At 46.7% G+C, this 26,341-nt stretch overlaps 1 long non-coding RNA gene across 2 annotated transcripts in view; it reads left to right on the forward strand.

Moving 5' to 3' along the window:
* The window catches only part of LOC125628010 (uncharacterized), a 28,445-nt gene extending 3,920 nt beyond the window's left edge, over nt 1-24,525 (forward strand). The window contains exons 2-4 of one of the 2 annotated variants that reach the window (XR_012665859.1): nt 4,678-5,175; nt 5,424-5,529; nt 23,910-24,525. This is a non-coding gene — a long non-coding RNA (uncharacterized LOC125628010). The remainder of the gene's footprint in view (nt 1-4,677; nt 5,176-5,423; nt 5,530-23,909) is intronic. The other variant, XR_007354130.2, reaches the window with a different exon arrangement.
* The last annotated feature ends 1,816 nt before the right edge of the window (nt 24,526-26,341 follow it).

Raw genomic sequence — 26,341 nt, forward strand, 5'->3', positions numbered from 1 at the left:
AAAGAGCCGCTCGTGGGGCAGAGTGGGAGGTTTGAGGATGTGCAGGTCACAAGACTGTCTGGGGTGGAATGAGCAGGTCGTTAAAGGACTGGCTAAAAGTCCCGATGAAGACAATGGAAGCCCCAGTGACTGCACAATTGACACCTAACGATGGGATGCTCCAGGCAGGCAGAGCGTGTGAACTCAGCAGGGGTCTGCAGGAGGAGGACCATGGACCAAAGGGTGACAGGAACCTAGAATAAGACCTGGCTTTTGTAGAGACTGGGGAGCTCCCCTGGGATTGGGCGACAAAGGGAGGAAGCCAAGACAGTTTCATCAGTGGCACGGCTCAAGGGAGCCCTGACTTGGCTGATATGGATAATAGCTTAAGCTCCTCTGTGCTAAATTACGGACTTCCCAGTGCTGGGTCCCGGCGGAGTAACAAAGCCCGCTCTGCTTGGCAGAGCTGCCTGCTGTCTCTGCAAATACTCATGGAGTAGGGTGACCAGACAGCAAATGTGAAAAATCGGGACAGGGGGTGGAGGGTAATAGGAGCCTATATAAGAAAAAGACCCCAAAATCAGGACTGTCCCTATAAAATTGGGACATCTGGTCACCCTACGGAGGTGCAACGAGCCCTGAAGAGGGAACAAGTCTCTGACATGCCGTCTATCTCAGGAGGATTTGCTGAGCAGGATGGTAGGAGCCATGGGGCTCAGTCTCGGAGGCCTTGAGGCCACGGGTCCTGCCCTGAAGGAAGAGTGGGACCCCTATTGGGGCTGGCCCACTGAAGGAACTTTGGAAAAGCTGGGAGGTAACCTGAATCCTGTGGATCCATGACAAGGAGACTTTTGTTTAAGCTGGCCGGCACCACAACACACCATCTCAGGACACGCAATGTCAGCGCACCATCTGCCTCAGGAAGGCGACGGGGAGGGAGCTGGGATGGGAGGAGTTTGTGTGTGTTAGATGGTAGGGGACTGGCTTATTTATCAATAATGATTAACGAACCTTATCCCCTGCCTTCCCCAGATCCTATTTTCCTGTTCCCCACCCACCCCCTTCCCCCAAGCTCCCCCCGCCTCTTCCCACCCCCACTTGGCCCCAGACCCCTGCTTCTCCTAAACCCCCACCCCTGCCCCACCTCTTCCTGCCCAATTCTGCCCCCTCCCCCGAGCGTCCCCGCTCCTCTCCCTGCCCCCCCCAGCGCCTCCTGCAGGCTAGGGAACAGCTGATCGCGGCAGGCGGGAGGCACTGGGAGGGACGGGGAGGAGCTGATTGGCAGGGCTGCTGGCAGATGGGAGGAGCTGGGGTGGGAAGACAGGGAGCTGGCTGCTGGTGGGTGCTGAGCACCCACTATTTTTTTCCCATGGGTGCTATATAGTTGGTGCCCATGCAACAGTGTTATAAAAGGGCATTTCACAGAATCACAGAAGTGTAGGATTTGAAGGGACCTCGAAAGGTCCTCTAGTCCAGCCCCTTGCATTCAAACCCTTTCTTCTCTCCTCAGGTGGAGCGGGGACTTGAGCCAGCCCTAACCACTGGGCTGCAAGTTATGAGGCAGGGACTCCCCACCCCAGCCCTGCATTTTGTGTAGGCTCGCCCATGGGGACCTGATCCGGTAGGCGAGCTCAGTGCACACTTACAGGGTTGTGCCCCTCCAGTGTATTAGGAGGAATGCCCATCTGCCCCCAGTTAGTGAATCGCTCTGGGGCCCAGGCAGCTGGACACCTGGCATGGGGCTGCCATGCGTAGGCTCGAAGGCAGGGGCAGGGAGGTCTGACTTCAAGAATTTTGGTGTCAGGAAAGTTTTAGCACCTGTGAAGTTCAGTGGCTACTGTGCGGGGGACTTTGTGAATTACATTGGGGCCTGAGTCTGGGATTTAGGTATTTCAAGTGGGCAGCTAGGTGCCTAAATCCTTTGTTGAATCCAGCCTTAAGTGACCGGTCATACACGAAGTCTGTGTCAGAGCAGTGACTTAAACCCGGAACCCTTGGTTTGGGCCCTCACTGCTACATGCCTCCCGCACACTAACCCACATAAAGCAGGCCAGGGCTATTCATCCTGCACTGAAGTCAGCTATGCAGATGAGTTAGTGTCCAGGGAAGCAGTGTGGACTAGTGGATAATGTACTGAAGTGGGATGCAGCAGACCTGGGGTCTATTCTGGTGCTGTTGGGACAGTCACTTCCCCTAGTTGTGCCTCAGTTTCCCATCTGTATAAAGGGCAATATGATACTCACCTCCTTGGTCAAGCGCTTTGAGATCTGTGGATGAAAGAGCTGTATATTATTAGCATCAGTCCAGTCCAGATTTTTAACACCATGTAAAATGAATCTCGTAATTTAGAAGGGGAAAAAAGGAATTAAGGGACTGCATTTTTTTCTGCTCTTCACTTTCTGTAGTCTTTACATGTGTGCAAAGGGGTGGCATTTTACACGAGTGCAAATGATCACACAAAGTGCAAAGCAGAGGAGCCAGATGCCCCACAGTTATTCATAGATTCCAAGGCCAGAAAGGACCACTGTGGTCATATAGACTCACCCCCGGTGGAACTGCCCCATGATAATCCCTCGAGCAGAAAAACATCCCATCTTGATTTTAAAATGGTCAGGGATGAAGAATCCACCACGACCCTTGGTAAGTTGTCCCAATTGTTAATTACTCTCACAGTTAAAAATGTGTGCTTTATTTCCAGTCTGAATTTGTTTAGCTTCAACTTCCAGCCATTGGATTGGGTTCAACCTTTCTCTGCTAGATTGAAGAGCCCATTGTGAAATATTTGTTCCCCACGGAGGTAGTGAGAGACTGGGATGAAGTCACCTTTGCTTTGTTAAGCTAAATAGATGGAGCTCCTTGAGTCTGTCACTCTCAGGCAGGTTTTCTAACCCTTTAATTATTCTTGTGGCCCTTCTCTGAACCTTCTCTAATTTATCAACATCCTTCTTGAATGGTGGGCACCAGAACTGGACACAGGATTCCAGCAGCAGTCACACGAGTGACCAATGCAGAGGTAAAATAACCTCTCTGTGCCTACTCCAGATTCCCCTGCTCATGCATCCCAGGATCGCATTCCCTCTTTTGGCCACAGTGTCGCACTGGGAGCTTGTGTTCAGCTGATTATCCACCACGAGCCTCCAAACTTTTTCAGAGTCGCTGCTCCCCAGGGTGAAGTCCCCCATGCTGTACCTATGGACAGCATTCTGGGTTCCTAGATGTATAGATTTGCATTTAGCCAGATTAAAACACACATCATTTGCTTGCTCCCAGTTTACCAAGTGATCCGGATCACTCTGAATCAGTGACGCGTCCACTTCATTATTTACCACTCCCCCAAGTCATGTGTCATCCGCAGACTTTTTCAGCGATGATTTTATGGATTCTTCCCAGTCATTGATAAAAATGTTTATGTTAATGACACTCAGTCTCAGGCCATAAACGAACTATCATCAAGGGCCCCAAAAGGTTCTGTGTTTTCACCCTCTTCTAATGCACCTGGGCATAGGACCGGGTCTGTTCCAGCACTGTAGTCCCTATGGGTGTGTCTGCATAGCAAAGGAAAAGCCACGGCTAGCCCGTGCCAGCCAACTCGGGCTTGCAGGGCTCGGGCTGTGGGACTGTTTTATTGCTGTGTAGACTTCCAGGCTCAGGCTGGAGCCTGGGCTGTAGGACCCTGCCGAGTGAGAGGTTCCCAGAGCTCAGGCTCCAGCCCACATCCAGAAATCTACACAGTAATGAAACAGCCCTGCAGTTCGAGCCCCGTGAACCCAAGTCAGCTGGCATGGGCCAGCCATGGGGTCTAGTTGCAGTGTAGATGTATCCTATGTTACCAGTAAAGAAAGCTTGAATAGAAAGGAAGAGAAACCCTACCACACCAATAAAGATGCCAAGTTCTCATACGTGCCGGTACATGCCTGACATCAAATGGGGCTACTTGTCTCTCCAACCTCTTGAAAAGAAATCAATGACATTGTCAAGGAAGGAGGAATCTAATTTCTTCCAAATGACCCCAGAGACTTCAACTGATAATTGTTGCTGGGATTTTTACTCCCCAGTGGACAGTGTTTCCCGAAGGAAATAAACTGGCTCTGTATTAGAGTCTGAAAACAGATCAGTTTTAAATTGAAACAAGGCCAGGAAGGAATTGGGTACTGTTTTGTCAGTAAACACTGGATGCATGGGCAATGGGTATCGAAGGGAAGGGAATGCCGAGCCTCCCCAAACAGTCTTGGATGGCTCCATCGAGACTCTGTCCGCAGACCCATTCCTGCTTCTCGGCGCTGTGCGGCGAGGCAGGGGGGTTCTTCCCCCCGTGACCAGGGCCCAAAGACGGAGCTAAAGGTGGCTGGCCTGCGCTCCGGGTCTGAGAAGGGTGGGCCCACACTTCCCGGCCACCCGGCGCTCCAGGGCATGCCACCCGCTCCCCCACTCCAGTGATCCAGGGCTTGGAGGGGGGATGGCAGCCGTGTGGCGCCCCCCCCATTCTAATAGGCAGAGAATTGGGGACCATGGGGGGGTGTAATCCGCGAGTCGCACTTTAACTGTAAAAGAGCCACATGCAGCTCTTGATCCTTGGTTTGGCCACACCTGACCTATTAACAAACTGCACTGGGAAAGGGATGAAGTCAGCACGAATGGAGTAACCATTTCCAGCATTTATTGGATAAACAATGATTGATTTTTGTTGATTAAAACCAGAAACCCTTCCTGTAGAGCCGAGGCTGCATTTCTACGCTGGTGACTCTCATCTTGCAGAGGGTGCTCCTGAAATACCTGAAGTCTGAACCCTGGATGACAGCAGTAATGGTGGCAGAGGATCAGGACTACAATTCCCAGGCTGTCTAGAGTCCAGGGCGGAGATTGAACAAGCTGGAAGCTACTACAGGAATCAATCGTAAGCCAGAACTCAGAGACAAAGGGTTTAGTTTTACTTTGTGTTTTGGCTGCTTTTTGGAATGTAGCAGAGAGAGAAGCATCCCAGACGGAGAGAAGCCTTCTACTCTCTACATTCCCACCCTAGGAAAATCTTTAGGGATTTCTGAGACCTTGAACAGTGTCATCTCAGCAGAGACCAGACAGCCAGGAGACTGAGGAGAGCGTGAAGGTTTGGCTACCGAGAGCCAGGCTAACTGCACAGCTGACTCCAGACCAGGGAGCCATGAGGATGCTCTTACTATCCTAGGGTGTAGATAATTGGTAAGAACACACCTGCTTATTCATTTGATTATTGTGTTTTATTCCCGCCACCGAGTTCAGGTCTGTACCACCCATCCTAGCCTGCAGCAGAACCACTGTAGTGCTCAGTGAAAACACTCCCTATGTAGTTTCCACGATATGCATCCGATGAAGTGAGCTGTAGCTCACGAAAGCTCATGCTCAAATAAATTGGTTAGTCTCTAAGGTGCCACAAGTACTCCTTTTCTTTTTACTCCCTATGCTGACAGGACAGCTTCTCCCTGAGAGGCGGAAACTACGTTGACGGAAGAACACAAGGGAGAAGATTAGGAGGAGCCCTGGTGTCAACAGAGTACTGTCTACACTGCGGGTCAGGTCAATATAAGAACATTGCTGGGGAAGTGGATTTTCCACACCCTTGAGAGACATGGTTATACCAATATAAATTGGTAGCATAGATCAAGTTTGAGTCTAAACCCAGCATTTGCCTAGGCAGGTGTTGGGAGAGAACCAGGTGATATCTATTTGCTGTCAGTGTTGGAAGGGGGTGAGTTCATGTATTGTTCATCTCGTCTTCTATTATTCTGACCCCTTTTCACATTGTCCCTTACCCCTGAGTTCCTGTGATGGGATGTAGTCGCCACCCCAGCCCTGAACAAGTAGAATGAGGCCAGGTGGGCCAAATCAGCCGAACAAAGCTGCAATCGGAGATGATGTGTGGACAGCACTAAAGAGAAGCACTCGCCTGTGAGGGGACAGGAAGGATTCTATAAAACCAGGAGGCTGGTGACACTGTCGCCGGGGGGGGAGGGGGGGGAGGGGGAAGCAGGGAGGAAGCCTGCAGTCTATGAGGTAAGGGAGAAGGAAGGGGGGATAGGAATCCATGAGGAAGAATTCAGAGAGAGGAGCCCGATTAGGAAGGCTGGTGAAGGAAACGCTCAAAGAAGTATGGTGGGAAGTAGTCCAGGGAAGAGAGCAGTAAGATTCAGAAAAGGGCAACAAAAATGATGAGGGGTATGGAACGGCTTCTGTACAAGGAGAGATTAATAAAACTGGGACTTTTCAGCTTGGAAAAGAGATGGCTAAGGGGGGATATGGTTGAGGTCTATAAAATCACTACTGGGATAGAGAAAGTAGATTAGGAAGTGTTGTTTACTGCTTCTCATAACACAAGAACTTGGGGTCACCAAATGAAATTAATAGGTATCAGATTTAAAACAAACAAAAGGAAGTATTTCTTCACACAATGCACAGTCCTGTGGAACTCCTTGCCACAGGATGTTGTGAAGGCCAAGACCAAAACAGGGTTCAAAAAAGAACTAGATAAATTCATGGAGGATAGGTCCATCAATGGCTATTAGCTAGATGGGCAGGAATGGGTGTCCCGAGCCTCTGTTTCCCAGAAGCTGGGAATGAGCAACAGGGGATGGATCACTTGAATTACCTGTTCTGTTCATTCCCTCTGGGGCACCTGGCACTGTCCACTGTCGGAAAACAGGATACTGGGCTAGATGGACCTTTGATCTGACCCCGTAGGGCCATTCTTATGTTCTTTTTCAGGAAGAACTAGATCTTATCTGCTCACAGTAGAGCTCTGGACTGGAAGCCAGAGTAGAGGATGGGCCTGGGTTCCCCTTCTATACACTGCAGAGTGGCAGCAAACGGGAAGACCGCCTGAGTCACTGCAGGAGTGAAATAGTCAGGGCAGTGGGTATGAGGACTGCCCCACCCCTGAGAGAGACTTTGAGAGCTTGAAGGGAAGGGAAAACACAGAAGAGACCTGGCTGGAGTACTGAGTCATGAGAGGCTGTACGATGCCTCTGTTAGTGTAAGGAAAGGTGCAAGGCAGCATTGAACCATGCTGGGCTAATCCCCAGAATCACCAGAAGGGGGCGTCACCCAGGTGAGTAAGAGTACACCACCATCACAGTTCCCCATATCTAATAGAGCTCCAGTTGCTGGGTTATTCCTCTGGGAATTGTGATATCTATTTTACTTTTGTGTGCTCTCACTTACATTCCTCTGTGCAAAATGGGGTGTTGAATATTTTCCAAAGGGATAAAACCCTGTAATGGGGTGTTCACCCCACACTTTCCCTGAAAAGGTTAAGGCAGACTGAGAAGGGGGCTAATTGACCCAACAAGCCACAGCTGAGGGGAATCAGGTGAAGAAGTAACCCCCTGCCTGAGTGAAGGGGCCCAGCTGAGGGGGAACAAGCTGGGCTAAGGCTATAAAAGGCAGGAAATTGGCTGCAGAAGGGGGCTGCTGGGAAAGTCTACAGTCACTCCCTGGGAGAAGGGAGGTGCGTTTGGGCTGGCAAAGCCAGGAAGGTAGGACAGGGCTCGAGGAAAAGCAGCAAGGTCTAGAAAGGAATAGTCCTTGACTGCTGGCTAGAGGGTCCCTGAGCCAGAACCTGGAATAGAGTGACAGTGAGGGAGTGAATAGGAGCCTGTTTGTGGGAAGATACTTTTCTGCCTCAGAAGGGGAAGACATTTGATGACCTGCCCAGAGGGCTAAGTCACGAAGAGGCAGCAGCAGCTCCTGGGGCAAGAAAGGGGCGGTAGACCCAGAGAGAAAGGCAGAGAGATGGCATGCAACTGCGAGACGGGAGCATTGACCTTGTGTGCTATTCCCCAGAGTGACCAGAGGAGGTGCCATTTTAGCAGTGAATGGAGCATCCCTGTCACAGGCCCTCTGGGTTCTCAGCATTAGGAAAGGTTTGCTTGGGTGGAGGCCCCAGCCGCCTTTATGAACGAACCCAGGACTAGGACCCCTGAGGAGAAAAGAAAGCGAAGGGTGCAGCCATGCCCCAGCATTCGGTTATATGAATAATTCTGTAAGGTTTAACAGAGAAAGCACGGGAATACGAGGTAGATGCCCTGATATTGGCCTTGGGTGATGCTGCTGAGGTCATCCGGCATGCCCTGCCGCTTATTGATGAGGAAAAGGGAAGACTTAGATGGAGCTGGCTTTTGGTGCCCATGTCTTAGGCAGACAGAACATGTTATATGAAAAGGCCAAAATATCATGGGTAGAGGTCGCTCCAGAGTCACTTGTGGAGCGTGGGTGCAGTTCTTTCCCCTGTCTCAGGGTCACTTTACCTGCAGTTCATTATGATAATTGAATATAAAGATTCAATGGATGGAGAAGAGGAAATCAAGAGAGAGAGAGAGAACATCAGAATAAGGATTATGGATTTCTGCTGTGTAGAAAACATGCTGTATTTTTTCCCTTAACCTATGCCTCGAAAGGAGTTCCCTGTTGCCTCAACAGCACTTAGCCAGCAAGTGCTCCCATTGGGGTGGTAGATGAGGGCTGCGCCATTCGGTTGAGTTGGATTCCTCTCTCCATCGATGAGAAATGCTCTCCACAAAACTATTGGAGATCTGAAGAATTTGACAGGTGGGACCCCAAGGGAGCCAACACGATCCAAACAGAGCAGCACTTTCTTATTTAGTTCTTCAGAGAGTGCCAGCTGTGTTTGGCTACTGTTCCTGAGACTCTCTGGGGAAATGGGGGCAGAGAACCAGCAATTTCCTGACAAATATTCCTCTAGGGAAAGAGAGAATAAGCTTGTGGGGTTCTTTTTTTAAAAAGAGTTAAAGATGGTAACCCAGCAGTGTGCCTGTTTCTCTCAAGAAACCAGATCTAAACCAGGCAGCACTATCCTACAGAACAACCGGAGGGAGCAGAGGTTTAGATAAATGGATTCACCAAGGGAAGGTCATGCCTGACTAATCTAATTGCCTTCTACGATGAGATAACTGGCTCTGTGGATGAAGGGAAAGCAGTGAACGTGTTGTTCCTTGACTTTAGCAAAGCTTTTGACACGGTCTCCCACAGTATTCTTGTCAGCAAGTTAAAGAAGTATGGGCTGGATGAATGCACTACAAGGTGGGTAGAAAGCTGGCTAGATTGTCGGGCTGAACGGGTAGTGATCAATGGCTCCATGTCTAGTTGGCAGCTGGTATCAAGTGGAGTGCCCCAGGGGTTGGTCCTGGGGCCGGTTTTGTTCAATATCTTCATAAATGATCTGGAGGATGGTGTGGATTGCACCCTCAGCAAGTTTGCGGATGACACTAAACTGGGAGGAGTGGTAGATACGCTGGAGGGTAGGGATAGGATACAGAGGGACCTAGACAAACTGGAGGATTGGGCCAAAAGAAATCTGATGAAGTTCAACAAGGACAAGTGCAGAGTCCTGCACTTAGGACGGAAGAATCCCATGCACCACTACAGACTAGGGACTGAGTGGCTCAGCAGCAGTTCTGCAGAAAAGGACCTAGGGATTACAGTGGACGAGAAGTTGGATATGAGTCAACAGTGTGCCCTTGTTGCCAAGAAGGCCAATGGCATTTTGGGATGTATAAGTAGGGGCATTGCCAGCAGATCGAGGGATGTGATCGTTCCCCTCTATTGGATATTGGTGAGGCCTCATCTAGATTACTGTGTCCAGTTTTGGGCCCCACACTACAAGAAGGATGTGGAAAAATTGGAAGGAGTCCAGCGGAGGGCAACAAAAATGATTAGGGGACTGGAACACATGACTTATGAGGAGAGGCTGAGGGAACTGGGGATGTTTAGTCTTCAGAAGAGAAGAATGAGGGGGGATTTGATAGCTGCTTTCAACTACCTGAAAGGGGGTTCCAAAGAGGATGGCTCTAGACTGTTCTCAGTGGTAGCAGATGACAGAACAAGGAGTAATGTCTCAAGTTGCACTGGGGGAGATTTTGGTTGGATATTAGGAAAAACTTTTTCACTAGGAGGGTGGTGAAACACTGGAATGCGTTGCCTAGGGAGGTGGTGGAATCCCCTTCCCTAGAAGTTTTTAAGGTCAGGCTTGACAAAGCCCTGGCTGGGATGATTTAATTGGGGATTGGTCCTGCTTTGAGCAGGGGGTTGGACTAGATGACCTCCTGAGGTCCCTTCCAACCCTGATATTCTATGATTCTATGATACGATTGGTTGGAATTTCCCCAGTGGAGGTTGCAAATCATTCAGACTGGAGTACAGTTGCAGTTCTTTATGCTGTCTCTGGTAGAACAACTTGTAGTTCACAATGATCATTCAATTTAAACAGTTGATTGAAAAGGGAAAACAGCAAGAAAACACGAGAGAGAGGAAACATATGAATGAGAGTCACCGTTTTCTGCTGTGTGGTTAAAAGGCTGGTATTTTTTCACTTTCTTATTTAACTCTTCAGGAAGAACACCCAAACACACTGGCACTTTCTTATAGTTATTCAAAAACCCCACCTGTGTTTGGCTATTGTTCCTGGGAGTTGTCTGATGAAATGGTGGCAGCCTCTGCCTGGGAAAACGTCCTCTAGGGAAAAAGAGCATTAGTCTGTGCCAAAGAATATAAATAAATAAAATAAACAACCAACTGGAGTTCTGCATTGAAACCCAGCAATGTGCTTGTTCTCTCAAGAAACCAGATCCAAACCAGGCAGCGCTATCCTACAGAATGACCAGAGTGCTGTGGTTAAGACAGGACTGGTTAGAATTTCCTATTTTGAAGTTATTCTGCATTCAGCACTGGGGGGCAGATGCAGTTCTTTGTCATATCTTAGAGTGATTGGAGAAGAGGAAACCGAGAGCAAGACAAAGCCTGAAAACATACAAATAAGCCTTGTGGGTTTGTGCTGTGTGGAGACAATGCTGTAGTTTTCCACTAGACCTACGCCTCAACAGGGGAGCAGTTACCTTTCTCAATATGCCAGTAAGTGCTCCCGTTGGGGCGGTAGGTCAGTGATGGTCAATATGGGTGGCTTGTATTTGACTTCTTACCAATAGGAAAAGTTCTCAACAATGAGTCTCTTGCAGGTTTGGGGCAGAGATGACCCATGCCTGCCTATAATGAGGGATTGAGTGAAGTCAGCTGGCTTCAGCAGTCTCCCCAAACACCCCTGCCCCATTCAGGTGTCAGCTGTTTGAGGAAGGAAAGCGGTGGAATTCCATAAGCAGTCAACTCCAGGAAGAACATCCAGACACACTGGCATTTTCTTATAGAGTTATTCAAAAAGCCCCATCGTTGTTTGGCTGTTGTTCCTGGGAATGTCTGGGGAAATGGTGGCAAGCAGCCAGCCTCTGCCCGGGAAAACTTCCTCTAGGGAAAAAGAGCATTAGACTGAGCGAAAAAAATAAAAAAGAAACTGGAGTTCTGCCTTGAAACCCAGCAATGTGTTTGTTCTCTCAAGAAACCAGACCCAAACCAGGCAGCACTATCCTACAGAGCGACCGGAGGGTGCAGTGGTTTAGGTATGATTGGTTGGAATTTCCCCAGTGGAGGTTGCAAATCATTCAATGCTGAGTTGCAGTTTTTTATTCTGTCTTAGGATAAGACTCCCTGCAGATCACAGTGATCTTGAATTTAAACAGTCGATGGAAAATACAGCGAGACAACACTAGGGAGAGGGGAAACATCTGACTGAGAGTCACCTTTTTGTGCTGTGCGGAGAAAAGTGCTCTGTTTTTTTCACTAAACTACGCCTCAACTGGGGGCCCTCATCCTCGTCAACACTCCAGCCGGTGCTCCTGTTGGGGTGCAAAGTCAGTGAAGCTGCATTGTGATTCTGTGCTTTTCTCTTCTGACCACTGGGAAATGTTCTCAGAAATCAGGGACTCTCTTGGAGGTTCAAAGCATCCGACAGATAGGACCCTGTGTGGGCTCCACTGCAGAAACAATGCCCAGACAGAGCAGCACTTTCCTATTTAGCTCTTCAGAGAGTGCCAGCTGTGTCTGGAGACTGTTCCTGGGAATTTGGGGGGGAAATGGTGGCTGTCAGCCAGCCATGTACAGGTCAATGTTCTTGTAGAAAAAGAAAACTATTAGTCTTTGCAAACCTAAGTGAGGAGTTCTCCAGGGACACCCAGCAATGTGCTTGTTCTCTCAAGAAACCAGATCCAAACCAGGCAGCGCTATCCTACAGAATGACCAGAGTGCTGTGGTTAAGACAGGACTGGTTAGAATTTCCTGTTTTGAAGTTGCTCTGCATTCAGCACTGGGGGGCAGGAGCAGTTCTTTGTCATATCTTAGAGTGAGGCAGCCTGCCATTCACAAGGATAACTGCTTTGAAACAATCAGTGACTGGAGAAGAGAATATTGAGAGTGAGACAGAGGCTGAAAACAAAATTAGTTTTGTGGATTTGAGCTGGGCGCCGGGGAGTGGGGGGGTGGGGGAGACACACTGTACTTTTTCACTTGATGCCTCAATTGGCTTAGCTGTATAAATAAGTTATCTTGAGCTTCAGAGAGGGGCTCACATCTGGGTGCATTAGCAAAGCGCTTTGCTAATAAACTGAGTGGTCTGACAAATTATGTGAGTCCTGAATCTGACTTTGACACCTCCAAGAGAGACCCTTATTTTGGAGAACATTTTGCTATGGTCAGAAGAGGAAGCCACAGAATCACAATGCAGCTTCACTGACTTGCACCCCAACAGGAGCACTTGCTGGAATATTTACAGGAGTAAGTGCTCCCCTGCTGAGGCCTAGGTCAAGTGAAAAAATACAGCATTTTCTCCACACAGCACAATGGTGACTCTCACTCATACGTTTCCTCTCTCTCAACTCTTTCCTCACTGTATTCCTTTTCCATCAACAGTTTAAGTTCAATGATCATTGTGAACTGCAGGTACTCTTACCATTAGAGACTCCTTATGGGTTTCCACCTCTCACTTCCTCCAGCCTCCAGGAGAATTTACCTTTCTCAATATTCCAGCAAGTGCTCCTGTTGGGGCGGTAGGGCAGTGATGGTCCATTGGGATGGTTTGGATTTGACTTTTCACCAATAGGAAAAGTTCTCGGTGGCCACAGATTCTCCACAATATGCTGAAGGCAACAGCTTTTCCCCAGATTCAGCCCTGTCCCATTACACATCCAACACCAATGACCTTTTCCCTCCACCACACTTATCCATTTAGATGCATTTATTCCCACCGCTTCCCAAGTGTCATTGCTGTTCCATATTTTGTTAAACGGATGAGGCCCTCCAGTGAGGACTGGGGACTTGAGTGGGATAGCCAGGACAGAAACACCAGTTTGAGAGTGGGCTGGGATGTGGCTGCAGACCCAGCAATTAGAAATATTAAGGGTCTGAGCTATCCACACCTGCTGCTGGATAAAAGAATGGTCATCGTGGTCTCCCCAGACCGTAAGATACCAGCAGCCGAGGAACAGGCAGAGGCGCGTGTTGGAGGCAAGGCTCTTCTGGTTCTGACAACCTCAACGGAGGGAACTGCAGTCACGGTTTTACGCCCACCAGGCAGTAGGCGCTAACCTCGCTACTGCTTCTTTTTGTTCGTCGTCTGCTTCTGGCAACGCTTACGAGAGCGTAGATTGTAAGGTGTTGCAGACTGTTCCTCTACGTCTTCCTCTGGAGTCAAAATTGACTCTGTGTTGTCCTGAGGTGGTGATTGGTTCTCTGGGGATGGTGCCTTCTTACACTGTGAAGCATGTATCCACGCTGCGATGCCAGATAGTTTAACAGCCGTCCGTGTAGTAAGCAGTACCTCATGAGGACCCTTCCACCAGGGCTCCAAGGCGTGCTTTCGATGATGGCGCCATACGTAGACCCAATCACCTGGCTCGAGGTTGTGGCAAGCGTTGGAGGTGGGTTCCGTGGGCCAGGCGGCTCGAACCTGTGAATGGAAGTGACTTACAGCTTGCATTAGTCCCTTGCAATACTGAAGGAGCGCACTGTGAGTCAAGTTCAAATCTGGAACGGGAGTAATGGTAGTCATAGCTCACATAGGGCATCCCATAACAATTTCAAAGGGACTTAATTTATGCCTTTGGGATGGAGTGGATCTCATGTCCATAAGGGCTACTGGCCAGCTTAATCCTGTAGAGTCACAAATTTTAGCAAGCTTATTCTTAAGTGCACCATTTCGTCTTTCAGCTGCACCTGCTCTCTGTGGGTGGTAGGGACAGTGCAATAGGTGTTTGATATGCAATATACGGTCCAGGTGTTGAACAAGTTGTCCAGTAAAATGTGTACCCCGATCACTGGACAGAGTAGCAGGAATTCCCTTGGCAGGTATAATATGATTTAACAAACATTTGGCAACAGACGGTGAGTCAGTCTTGCGACAAGGAAAGGCTTCAATCCAACCGGAGAATAAACATACCATAACCCATATAAATTCATATTGTTGACACTTAGGCATTTGTGCAAGAACGGTGCTTGAGGCAGGCCCTGGAACCGCTGGGCCACTTTTTACAGGTTTATCTGTAAATATTATGGCTTTGGCAAATGGTACAGGCTGCACAGTGGTGGGCTGCAAAAGAGCTAAAACAGGGCGACCCACCATCCTGTCTTTGTTACAGCAGAGACCATCCCCTCCTTTCTGACATGCGAAACACCGTGTAGCAGGGTGGCCAGAGATGGGTAGAGTGAAAAGGGGGCTACAAAGGTGCCAGTAGGCGAGCGCCAAAAGGAATCGGGATGTAGAGAGCAACCCTGGGCAACCCAGGATACTCTCTTGGTTTCTGGGGCAGAGTCTTGGAGCAGGGTGAGGTCAGTGAGGGACCAGGAGGATAAGAGGAGAGCGGAGAACAAGGGAATCAGACATTTTGACTAGGCACCCTGCAACAGTCACAGCACGCAGGGGGGTAAGCTTTGGGCAACAGGGTCTAAAGTGGCAGAGAAATAAGCCACTGGGCGGTTCTTTTCTCCATGCATCTGAGTGAGAACTCCAAGTGCACACCCAGATTGTTCGTGGCAGAAAAGGGTAAAAGGCTTAGAATAGTCAGGAAGCCCTAAGGCAGGGGCAGAAGCCAAACCCTGTTTGAGGGAAACAAAGGCAGAATTGGCCTCAGGGGGCCACGGCATGGGGTCAGGCACAGAGAATCGAGTGAGTTCCTGGAGAGGTTTTGCAAGGGAGGCATATTGGGGAATCCATTGTCTGCAAAATCCAGCCATGCCTAAAAACTTACGGACCTGGCTTGGGGAGCGGGGTTGGGGAAAGTTAAGGATAGCTTGGATGCGGGTGGGAGAAAGTGCACAGGAACCCTGGGAGAGGAGAAAGCCAAGGTATGTGACAGAAGCTTGACAGAGTTGTAGTTTAGAGCAAGAAGCTTTGTGACCCTTATTTGCTAGGGCAGTAAGGAGCACTAAAGAGTCAGTTTCAGAGGCACACAATGAAGGGGAACAGAGGAGTAGATCATCTACATATTGGACTAGTGTGGACCTGGATGGGAAAACAAGGTCAGCAAGGTCTCGGGCTAATGCTTGGGAAAAGTGTGACGGGCTTTCAGTATACCCCTGTGGCAGAGCACAAATCAACAACAGTAAAATGAGTTGCATCTGGTGGGATAGAAGCCAGAATCTTTGAGAGAGGCAAGTTTTGATTCTGTCCACCTTTGATTTGCCTCTTCCCACCACTGCATGAAACAATCAACCTCTCCTTTTGCCAATTTAGTTTTAGGTTGGTGGAGTTTGTCTTTTAAGACGTCTACTTGGTCTTTGTCCCAAGATCCTAACAGTGGTCACTGAATTTTGGGATTCTCCTGAGTTAGCCTTTTGCATTCCCATACACTTCTTCCCCCACCCCAAGGTCAGTCTTTTGAAGCCGTTCCCCACCCATGTCATGAGGTTTTCTGTTCATTAAAACACAACAATGCTAGCAACAAGACAAACACCATAGACAAACAACACAAAACATAGATCCATGGTATTCTGACAGGTTTCAGAGTAACAGCCGTGTTAGTCTGTATTCGCAAAAAGAAAAGGAGTACTTGTGGCACCTTAGAGACTAACCAATTTATTTGAGCATGAGCTTTCGTGAGCTACAGCTCACTTCATCGGATGCATACCGTGGAAACTGCAGCAGACTTTATATACACACAGAGAATATGAAACAATACCTCCTCCCACCCCACTGTCCTGCTAGTAATAGCTTATCTAAAGTGATCATCAAGTTGGGCCATTTCCAGCACAAATCCAGGTTTTCTCACCCTCCACCCCCCCACACAAATTCACTCTCCTGCTTGTGATAGCCCATCCAAAGTGACAACTCTCTACACAATGTGCATGATAATCAAGTTGGGCCATTTCCTGCACAAATCCAGGTTCTCTCACCCCCCCACCCCCATACACACACAAATTCACTCTCCTGCTGGTAATAGGTCATCCAAACTGACCACTCTCCAAGTTTAAATCCAAGTTAAACCAGAACATCTGGGGGGGGGGGTAGGAAAAAACAAGGGGAAATAGGCTACCTTGCATAATGACTTAGCCACTCCCAGTCTCTATTTAAGCCTAAATTAATAGTATCCAATTTGCAAATGAATTCCAATTCAGCAGTTTCTCGCTGGAGTCTGGATTTGAAGGTATTCTGAGTTATTCTTCCGCTGGCGCCAGCTTGCTTGTAGAGTCTAAAAACAAAAGAAAGAATTTCCACCCCCCTGGTGGGGACTGATTATTGCTTCATAATAATACCACTTTCTTTTACATATTTCCTTGCTAATTGCAGGAAAAACAGAAGAATTACCTCCAGGCTGTCCTTATTTTGTTCTATAGTCAGGCTGGTGAATAACCCCACTCACTGATCATTTATGAAATTCATGAGGTGGTGTACCTCAGTTTCCCCTCTTGTGCAACAGACCATGTTTGCAATAGTTTCTCTGCTGTACCAAGCTATAAGTTTATTCTCAGGTAATAGCTCTGAGACACAGCTTCAGATTTTAGCACTATACACGCACACAAAATTCTCTTTTGCCTAACATCCCTTGCACTGTGATTACTTTTTTACACAACTGTACCCCGATTACACTTCCATCTTGTACAACTAGACACAACCAGGAGCAGCCAAGTTAAGTTCCAATAGAAACCCCTTACATCCTTTAGTGATTTTGATTATATTACCCAATAGTCAAACAATTTTGATCAGATTCTCTCTCTGCCTGCAGCAGTCCCTTATAGACCATTTCCGTGGGAAAAGGGCCCATTTTCCCTCAGAATAGCTGTAAAGGTTTCTGGGGACAGAAGCGTAGTGGTGGTAGTAGCCACTCTACCTGACCCCCTTAGCCTAGACCATTTTTCCAGAAATTTACAGGAGTCCGGACTCTTCCTAAAATACATAAACTGAGCCGGCATTCCTTTAGGGAATGGTCCCGACTTAGATGTCTGGTTACCCATTCAGGAGGACTTTACACACCAATCACACAAGGAAAGTCGGGTTCGTCAAAGCGATGCCCGGTGCAACACACAAAAGGAGCCCACAGGCTACTACCTCAATCTCCCTTGCTTTCACACCAAGGGTTTTACCCAAGGCGAGGTGCGGCTGCAATTGTGCAGATTTCACTCACTCAGACTGTGGGTACAGGAACCCTTTGGTCAGCCGATCCCGGGACGGAGATGGCACCCAGACTCAAACACACCACAGGGAGGACGGATAGACAGAGACAAGACAGTCCTCAGTCCGGACAAAACACAGAAATAATTACCTGACCAGATTCCTGATGTCAGATCCAGGGATCCCTAACAGAACAGAGTGGGAACCAACAGGTTCGATGGCGTAGACTTCACTGTGGTCATGCACCCTTCCGTTCTGGCGGAGGACCGCTCGGGCCAAATGCCCAGGTGCCGGCTTGCCACGGCCGTCCTAAGAACAGTCAGGAGTCACACAGCCCCAGAGAAGACGGTTGCCATCTTGGTGGAACCTCCAAATTGTCAAAGTCAGATTCAGGACTCACATAATTTGTCAGACCACTCTGTTTATTAGCAAAGCGCTTTGCTAATGCACCCGGATGTGAGCCCCTCTCTGAGGCTCAAGATAACTTTTGCTACAGCTTACAGCTAGCTTGAGCTACAGCTAGCTTACAAAAGCTTATGCTCAAATAAATTGGTTAGTCTCTAAGGTACCACAAATACTCCTTTTCTTTTTGCGAATACAGACTAACACGGCTGTTACTCTGAAACCTGTCATTATTTATACAGCTAAGCCAAAGCCAATTTAACATAAGAGACAAAAGAAAGCAGAAACTGACAAATATACATACATATCTTATTTGCATACTAATGTTTACCAATCTCCTAGCTCAGTAGGAGCTCTAAGTTCATTAGTTTGAGGACCCATTGTCTCACACTCCTTAATGTTTCTCTTCCTGACAACTATATTTCAACAAACCCTTCAAATAGCATTTCTTTAATGAATTATAATTTCAATATAATTCATTCTACTTTCACAGAGGTTTGAAGTATCTGACAGACTTCAAAGCAGAAACAATGCCCAGACAGAGCTGCACTTTCTTCTATAGCTCTTCAGAGAGAGCCAGCTGTGTTTGGATATTGTTCCTGGGAATTTTGGGGGGAAATGGTTGGCTGGCAGCCAGCCAGCCACATCCAGGAGAGTATTCTTCTAGGAAGAGAAAACTCTAGCCTGTGCAAAACAAAAGGAGTTCTCCAGGGAGACCCAGCAATGTGCTTGTGTTTCACAAAAACCACATCCAAACTAGGTGGCACCACCCTACAGAGCGAGCAAAGAGTGCTGTGGTTGTGACTGGCTAGGATTTCCCATTTTGTGGTTGCTCCGAATTCAGCACTGGAGGATTAAGCATTGTGGATTGGTGCTGTGTGGGGACAATGCTGCAGTTTTTCACATGGCCAATGCCTCAAAAGGGGAGCACTTACCTTTCTCAATGTTCCAGCAAGTGCTCCCATTTGGGTGGTAGGTCAGTGATGGTCCATTTGGATGGTTTGGATTTAACTTCTCATCAACAGGAAAAGTTCTCAGAGACCAGAGATTCTCCTGTATGTTGGAGGGGGGCGAGGGGTGGAATCCCTGAAGAAGTCAACTCCAGAAACAACATCCAAACACATTGGCACTTTCTTATTTAGTTATTCAGGAAACTCCAGCTGTGTTTGGCTATTGTTCCAGGGAATGTTTGGGGTAAATGTTGGGAGCCAGCCAGCCCCTGCCTGCGAAATCATTCTCTGGAGAAAAAGAGCATAATTTGTGCAAAAACCCCAAAACCAACAAACTGGAGTTCTGCCTTGAAACCCAGCAATGTGCTTGTTCTCTCAAGAAACCAGACCCAAACCAGGCAGCACTATCCTACAGAAAAAAACAGACAGTGCAGTGGTTTAGATATGATTGGTGGGAATTTCCCCAGTGGAGGTTGCTGATCATTCTACGCTGGAGTTCAGGTGCAGTTCTTCAGACTTGTCTTTGGATAAGACTCCCTGCAATTCACAATGGTCACTGAATTTAAACATACAGTCGATGGAAAAGAGAACAGTGAGAGAAAAAACATTTGAGAGAGAGGAAACATATGAATTAGAGTCTCCATTTTATGCTGTGCAGAGAAAATGCTGTAATTTTTTCACTTAACCTAGGCCTCAACAGGAGAGCACATACCCTTGTCAATATTCCAGCCAGTGCTCCTGTAGGGTGCAAAGTCAGTGAAAGCAGTTTCCATGGTAAACATCTGATGAAGTGAGCTGTAGCTCACGAAAGCTCATGCTCAAATAAATTGGTTAGTCTCTAAGGTGCCACAAGTACTCCTTTTCTTGAAGCTCCATTGTGATTCTGTGGGTTCCTCTTCTGACCACTGGGAAATGCTCACAGGAACCAGGGACTCTCTTGGAGGTATGAAGCATCTGATGGACTCCACTGCAGAAAAATGCCCAGACAGAGCAGCACTTTCTGCTTTACCTCTTCAGAGAGTGCCAGCTGTGTTTGGATATTGTTCTTGGGAATTTGCAGGGGAAATGGTGACTGTAGGTTTTCACTTGTCCTATGCCTCAACAGAGGAGCACTTACTTTTCTCAATATTCCAGCAAGTGCTCCTGTTGGGGCGGTAGGTCGGTGATGAATCATTTGGATGCTTTGTATTTGACTTCTCATGAGTGGGAAAAGTTCTCTGAAACCAGGGTGCCTCCTTGGGCATGAGGGCAGAGGGAGAGTGAGAGAGTGAAAAGAAAGAGAGAGAGAATGTCTCTGATTTTCAAAGGAAACCCAAGAAGAAAATATTCTACACACAGACATAAGTATACAACTAATGTACTTCCAGTCTGGTTTAAACATGCTTCTTTGGGGAAAGGTGACCTCCTGTACTGGCTTTTCTATCAAATGTAGAAAAGCGATTTGCCAAGGCAATTTTGAGTAGAAGCCACTAACAGGAGGATCTCACCAGGAAAACTGAGCAATGTGCTTTGAAGTTTGTCTCTTTCAACAAGATCCAAACTAAGCAGCACCTTCCATTTAAAAACTATTGCTAAACACGTACAGCAGAATAGTCAGAGAAACAGACAGGGAAAGAGTGAAAGGAAGGCAGGCAGAAGGCTAGATGGAGAGAAAGCAAAAGACAAAGAAAGACATGAGTGAGATATAAGGAGAGAGATGCTGAGAAAAAAGATGGGGAACAAACAAATAGAAATTACCATACACAAACAAATCTATAGTCCATCTAGTCTAATTTCCTGCTTACAGTGGCCAGCATCAGATAAATAGCTCTATCCTGTGGCTTCCTTTTCCCAGGAGAAGCACCAGTGTTCCAAACTATGCTGCTAAGGTTCAAATAATCAAGTGTCAGGTCTGCAAAGCAGAGCAGGACTTACCTGTCAGTGTGTGTCTCATTCTCCCCAGGTCCAGGCTGGCTAGGATGTCTCCATGCAAAGCATCATCTTGTCAGGGGCTCTGGCAAAGCTGGGCCTCAGAGGCAGCAAAGTCTCTCCCAGGTCTTGTGGTGTCCTGGCCCAGCAGCCTTTCCAGCCTCTCTTATATACTAAGGTCCCCACTCAGTGTCTCCCTCCCAAGTCCCCTCCACCCTTTAATCAACAGAGGGAGTTGCCACATGGACTTCATGGATTTGCAGATCAAAGCAGCATCAGGCTGAGCTGCTGATTAAATCAGCTGATGTTGCAAACGTCCAAGAAAACCCCCACTTTGCATGGACACAAGCCTCACCCACAGAAAACCTTATTTGTTGGGGCTAGCAAATGGTTTCCAAAGCCAGCAGAAAAAGAAGCCATGTGGATAGGAATTTGGGGTCCTGTTCTGTGCTCTTGGCACACAATTCTGGACTTTTTGACATAAACCAGACTCCAACAGGGGCTATTCCAGCTCATGGGGTTTTTAGCCTCCCACTCTCCCAGTCTGGCCGTGAGGTTGCAGACTCATATCCATGCTAGAACTTAATATAGTTTAGCTGCTGAGCTGGGGAAGGGGGTTAAGAGTCCAAAAATGTGATGGCACAAGGCCATATACATCTCTGGGTGGTATTTTAGTGTCTATTCATGCAAGTGTGTTGTTGATTTCATGTGGGAGTGTATATGTTTCCGCACTAGAGCATCATGCACAACTGAGCACATTTTTGTGTGACTGTATCTGCCTGCTGGACTCGGGTGGTTTTCTGGTTCATTCGTTTGTCTGTTGGGGAAAAGGTGTATGTGCGATTGTGTTCATGTTTGTGTGTGGGTGTGCCACACTCTGTGCATCTATAGGCCATGTGGCACCAGATTATGATGGTGCAAGAGTAACTGAGATACATTTGATTTAAGCCTATATGATATTAGCCTCATCCGCTGGGATATTGTTGTACAGGGTTATCAGCTTGGTTGCAAAGTCAGCAGAGAAAGAAGCCATGTGACCAGGAATTTGGGGTCCTGTTCTGCACTCTGTATATAGATTGCTGTATGTTTACACATCTACCAGCCTTCAACATGGGGCTGCTCTGTTCTGTATCTGCAATAATGTTCTCCACCGGAAAACAGCAGGAATAAGAGCACTGACCCTTCTAACCCCCCAAACACTTCACTGGGGTGTCAACCCCTCGCCAGCTCCCCCATTCCATCATTGCTGGTTTAGACTGAACCCCATACTTGAAAAGGATGCATTTTACAGATTGAGGACTTGTCTGCACTAGGAAAGTTTGCTGGTACAGCTATTCAAGCAAATACTCATAATGTTGACGCAACTTGTAATGGCATTACAGTTATTCTGCTGGCCCAGTTTAGACCAGTTACTGAAGAGATATAGGCTACAGTGACTAATTCACACACCCCTCTCAGGGGTCCCAACCTGGGTTGCCACTGTGTTGCTGATGTCAAGCTACAAGCCTCTGACAGGCACGTCCACAGACTTCCACATGTAAGCTCATTACCTAGTTTGCCATTCCGACAAAAGGGTAGTGGACTTGCAACAGCCCTTGTTAACCTGAGCTGAGATTTCCCGGGCACTTCAACTAAATCACACGGCTTTAGGTAAAATAGAAAATCGATTTATTAACTCCAGAAAGATTTTAAGTGATATAAGTGGTAGGCAGAATGGTCAGAGGTGGTGACCTTAAGAAAATGAAAACTAAACATGCATTCTAAAGCCTAAACTTTTAGTCTAAGGAAGTGTTGAATCAAACAATGTCTCACCCTGACAGATGGTTCAAGCAGGTGACAGTTCCTCAATATACAGGCTGGGACTGCCTTTCAGGCTAGGACCACCCTTCCCAAGTTCAAAGTCTTTTTCCTCCAGATGTTCTTCCAGGTGTTGAGTTGTGGGAGGAGGGAGAGAAGAGAGGCCAAGAGATTATGCCACTGTCTTTCTTTTATACTTTCTTCCAGTTTCCTGGAAAGATCTTTCCTGTGATGTGGGTTAGTCCGTCCCCATGGGTTACATGTCTTCACCCAGAAGTCTCTAGAGTAGTGGATTGTGTGTTGATGAGCCATTAATTCCCATCTGGATATTGATGACTACTCCTTTGTGTAACTGAAAGGCTGGCTGTGGGTATTCCCAACCTCACAACATATTTCAGTAACACATAAAGTAACGCTTCATAACTTTACATACAGTGTTAGCACATACAATCCAACATGTTATTATCATTCAACAGATCAAGACTTCAAATAATACCTCACAAGGCATGGCATTGTACAAAACATCATAATCATATCATAGTGGTGAATATGGGAGTGCTAGGGTTATACTCTGAAGTACAGAGTGTCACACCTGTATTAGTCAGACACTCAGACAGGGCTTGTTAGGGTCTATGAGTGTGTGGTTTGTGGAGTTTATGTGTGAATGATTATATAAATTTGTTTGTGCATGTGTGCACACTGTTGTTTGGGTATAGTTCCTGGGAATCTCTGGGTTTGCACCAGGAGACTGATATCATCTTCTGATCTTCAACTGTACAAAATCTGTGTGTAGACCAGTCCTGGTCAATATCTCTCCATTTAGGTCTTTATTCAGCAAAGGAAGTAGCCACATGCACTTCATTGCCTGGCATAGCCAGCCAGGTCACAGGGGCATGAAACTGAACTGCTGGTTAACCTTCAATAGGGTGCTAACTCCCTCAACCTCCCCCCCACCCCCCGACAGCTCATTCAATCACTGGAGATTAGGCTCCAATCCATGTTAGAACTAGATGCAAATTCAATTTAGATCCTGAGATGGGGAAGCATAAGGCAAAATGTGATGGCATAAGGAAAAACCCATCTCAATAGCACACTGTCTACAGCAAGTCTTTTCTGTATATGTAGATTTTATATTGATGTGTGAAGATGAAAGCCAAATGCCAAAGAAACTTGCAGTTTTCATTAACCTAGTTTTCTACAAAATTATAATAAAATATGTTACTTATAAAGAAATACAGACAAATGCAAAAATGACAGCTCCTGTATTTATACACATGTTTACTCATGACAGAAAGAGAACTTTATTATTATCTAGATCATGGATTTCAAATTAGAGTTCAGCAATGAAATGATGCATGTATATGTGTGTTAAAAATAATAATATTTTATAATCTTTGCAGAAAGCTAAGAGGGGATCTGATTCTTCTCTGTAAATACATCAAAGGGATAAACACCAGGCTGGAAGAAGAGCTCTTTTCAAACACTCCAAAGGGACCAAGGCCATGTCTACACCACAAAATTAAGTTGACCTAACTTACATTGGCATACATCCGCCTCAGTAATTACATAATTTCTGCAGGTCCACACTTTCCTTCTTATGTCGGCGGTGTGTGTCCTCACCAGAGGCTGTTGTATCGATTGTACTGTCAGTGTGGGGCACTGTGGGAAGGCTTCTGAAAGCCAGTAACAGTCAATATAAGTTAATGTAGTGTCTACATTGATACTGCATCGACCTAACTACATCAAGCTTCACCGCTGGAGGAAGAGTTATTAAGTTGGTGTAGCTGGGCAGTTACATCAGCAGGAGCAAAATTTAAGTGTAGACACTTCCATAGTTAGGACAATGTAAGTTGCCTTGCATCGACCTAACTCTGCAGTGTAGACTAGGCCTAAGGAGTCTAAGGGCCTGTCTAAAAAGGAAAATTGGCCAGCAGAACTAAAGCAGAATAATTATTATGCTGGTGTAATTCCCCACATGGACACACTATTCCTGAATAAAAGGACTTCATCCTGAAATCATTACTTTGCTTCACTTTTGTTCCAGAATAGAGGGTCCACATGGCTGTTATGACATCATAGCTATACAGTGAGTACTTCTGGACCTGGTCCCCATTGAGCCATAACAATATTATATTACCACTATAGTTATAGAATCATAGCATCATAGGACTGGAAGGGACCTCGAGAGGTCATCTAGTCCAGTCCCCTGCACTCATGGCAGCACTAAGTATTATCTAGAGCATCCCTGAACGGGTGTTTTATCTAACCTGCTCTTAAAAATCTCCAGTGATGGAGATTCCACAACCTCCCTAGGCAACTTATTTCTGTTTTTAACAACCCTGACTGTTAGGAAGTTTTTCCTAATGTCCAACCTAAACTGTCCTTTCCGCAATTTAAGCCCATTGTTTCTTGTCCTATCCTAAGAGGTTAAGAAGAACATTTTTTCTCCCTCCTCCTTGTAACAACCTTTTATGTTCTGCCAGTCAATTTCCTTATGTAGGAAGCAGGCCTTTGTTTCTACATGTGGGAGTACATACATCTCTCTGTGTGTTTGACTGTGTATTTGAGTAGGAGCATATGATTGTGTGTGGTTATTTGGATATAGTTCCTGGGGATCTCTGGGGTGAGGATAGCAGCATGACATCAGCTTCCTATCAATACTGGTACAAAATCTGTGAGTAAACCAAGCCTAAAGAGTGTGTCTTTTCTAACTCCCCTGGGGGCCTTTAATCACCAGAGGCAGTTGACAAATGCTCTTCTTAGCCTGGACAGGAACAATAGCTCTGACTCTATCCAGCCATGTTAAAGGAGTGTGAAACTGAACTGCTGATTAATTCACCTCAATGGGGTGTTAACTCCCTCTCCCTCAGCTTCTTCAATCACTGGGGGATGGACTCAAATCCTTGTTAGAATTTGATGCAATTTAGAGACTGGAATGGGGAAGAGGGTTCAAAATATGATGCCAGAAATACAAACCCATGTCAATAACACAATTTTGAACCACCAAAAAAACAAACAAACCCCCCAGCTGTTTTCACTGACTAAAAAATTATAAGTGACACTATTTTTTACTTAAAAAGAAACAAACTCAACATCCTACATGATAGATCCTGTATTTATAGACTGTTTATTTATGATACAAACGTAACTTCAAAATCGTTGTGATTTGAAATACAAGTTCAGAAATGAAACAATCCAAATATAGGTGTGTGAGTTTCAAAAGTAATATCAATGTTTGTAAATCTTCCTCTTAACATCTCACTACTATCCCTACAGAAATATTAACCTATTATTAAACCTTGCAGAAATATCACCAATTAATTCTCATATGAGGTTGCTCTGTACATATTATTATCTCTCTATTTTCCACATGGAAAACTGTGCCCCAGAGAAGGAAAGTAACTTGCCCAAAGTCACAAAAAAAGTCAGTGGTATAGCCTGAATTATAACTTGTAGTTGTGACCCAATTCCTATCCTGTACACCCCAAATTTCTCCTGGAACCAGGAATAGAATCCAGGATTCTTAACTCCCCTTCTAACCAATTAAACACCACTCCTCACTCAGAGCCAGAACTCAGGAGCCCTAGCTTCCAGCTGCCTCCATCTAACCAGCAGAGCCTATTCCCCTCCCAGAACCAGTGATAGAACTTAAAACCATGCCATAGAGCCCCCTCTGCTGTAACCCACACTGCACCAAGAGATATGGAATAGAACCCAGGAGTCCTAGCTCCCAGACATCTCAATCTGACCACGAGATTCCACTTCCTTCCCAGAGCTTGGATAGAACCCAGGAGTCCTAATGCCTGCTCTTATTTCCAGTCTCTTGGTACCA

The sequence above is a fragment of the Caretta caretta genome, chromosome 23 (assembly GCF_965140235.1).
Source record: "Caretta caretta isolate rCarCar2 chromosome 23, rCarCar1.hap1, whole genome shotgun sequence".
Classification (NCBI taxonomy): domain Eukaryota; kingdom Metazoa; phylum Chordata; order Testudines; family Cheloniidae; genus Caretta; species Caretta caretta.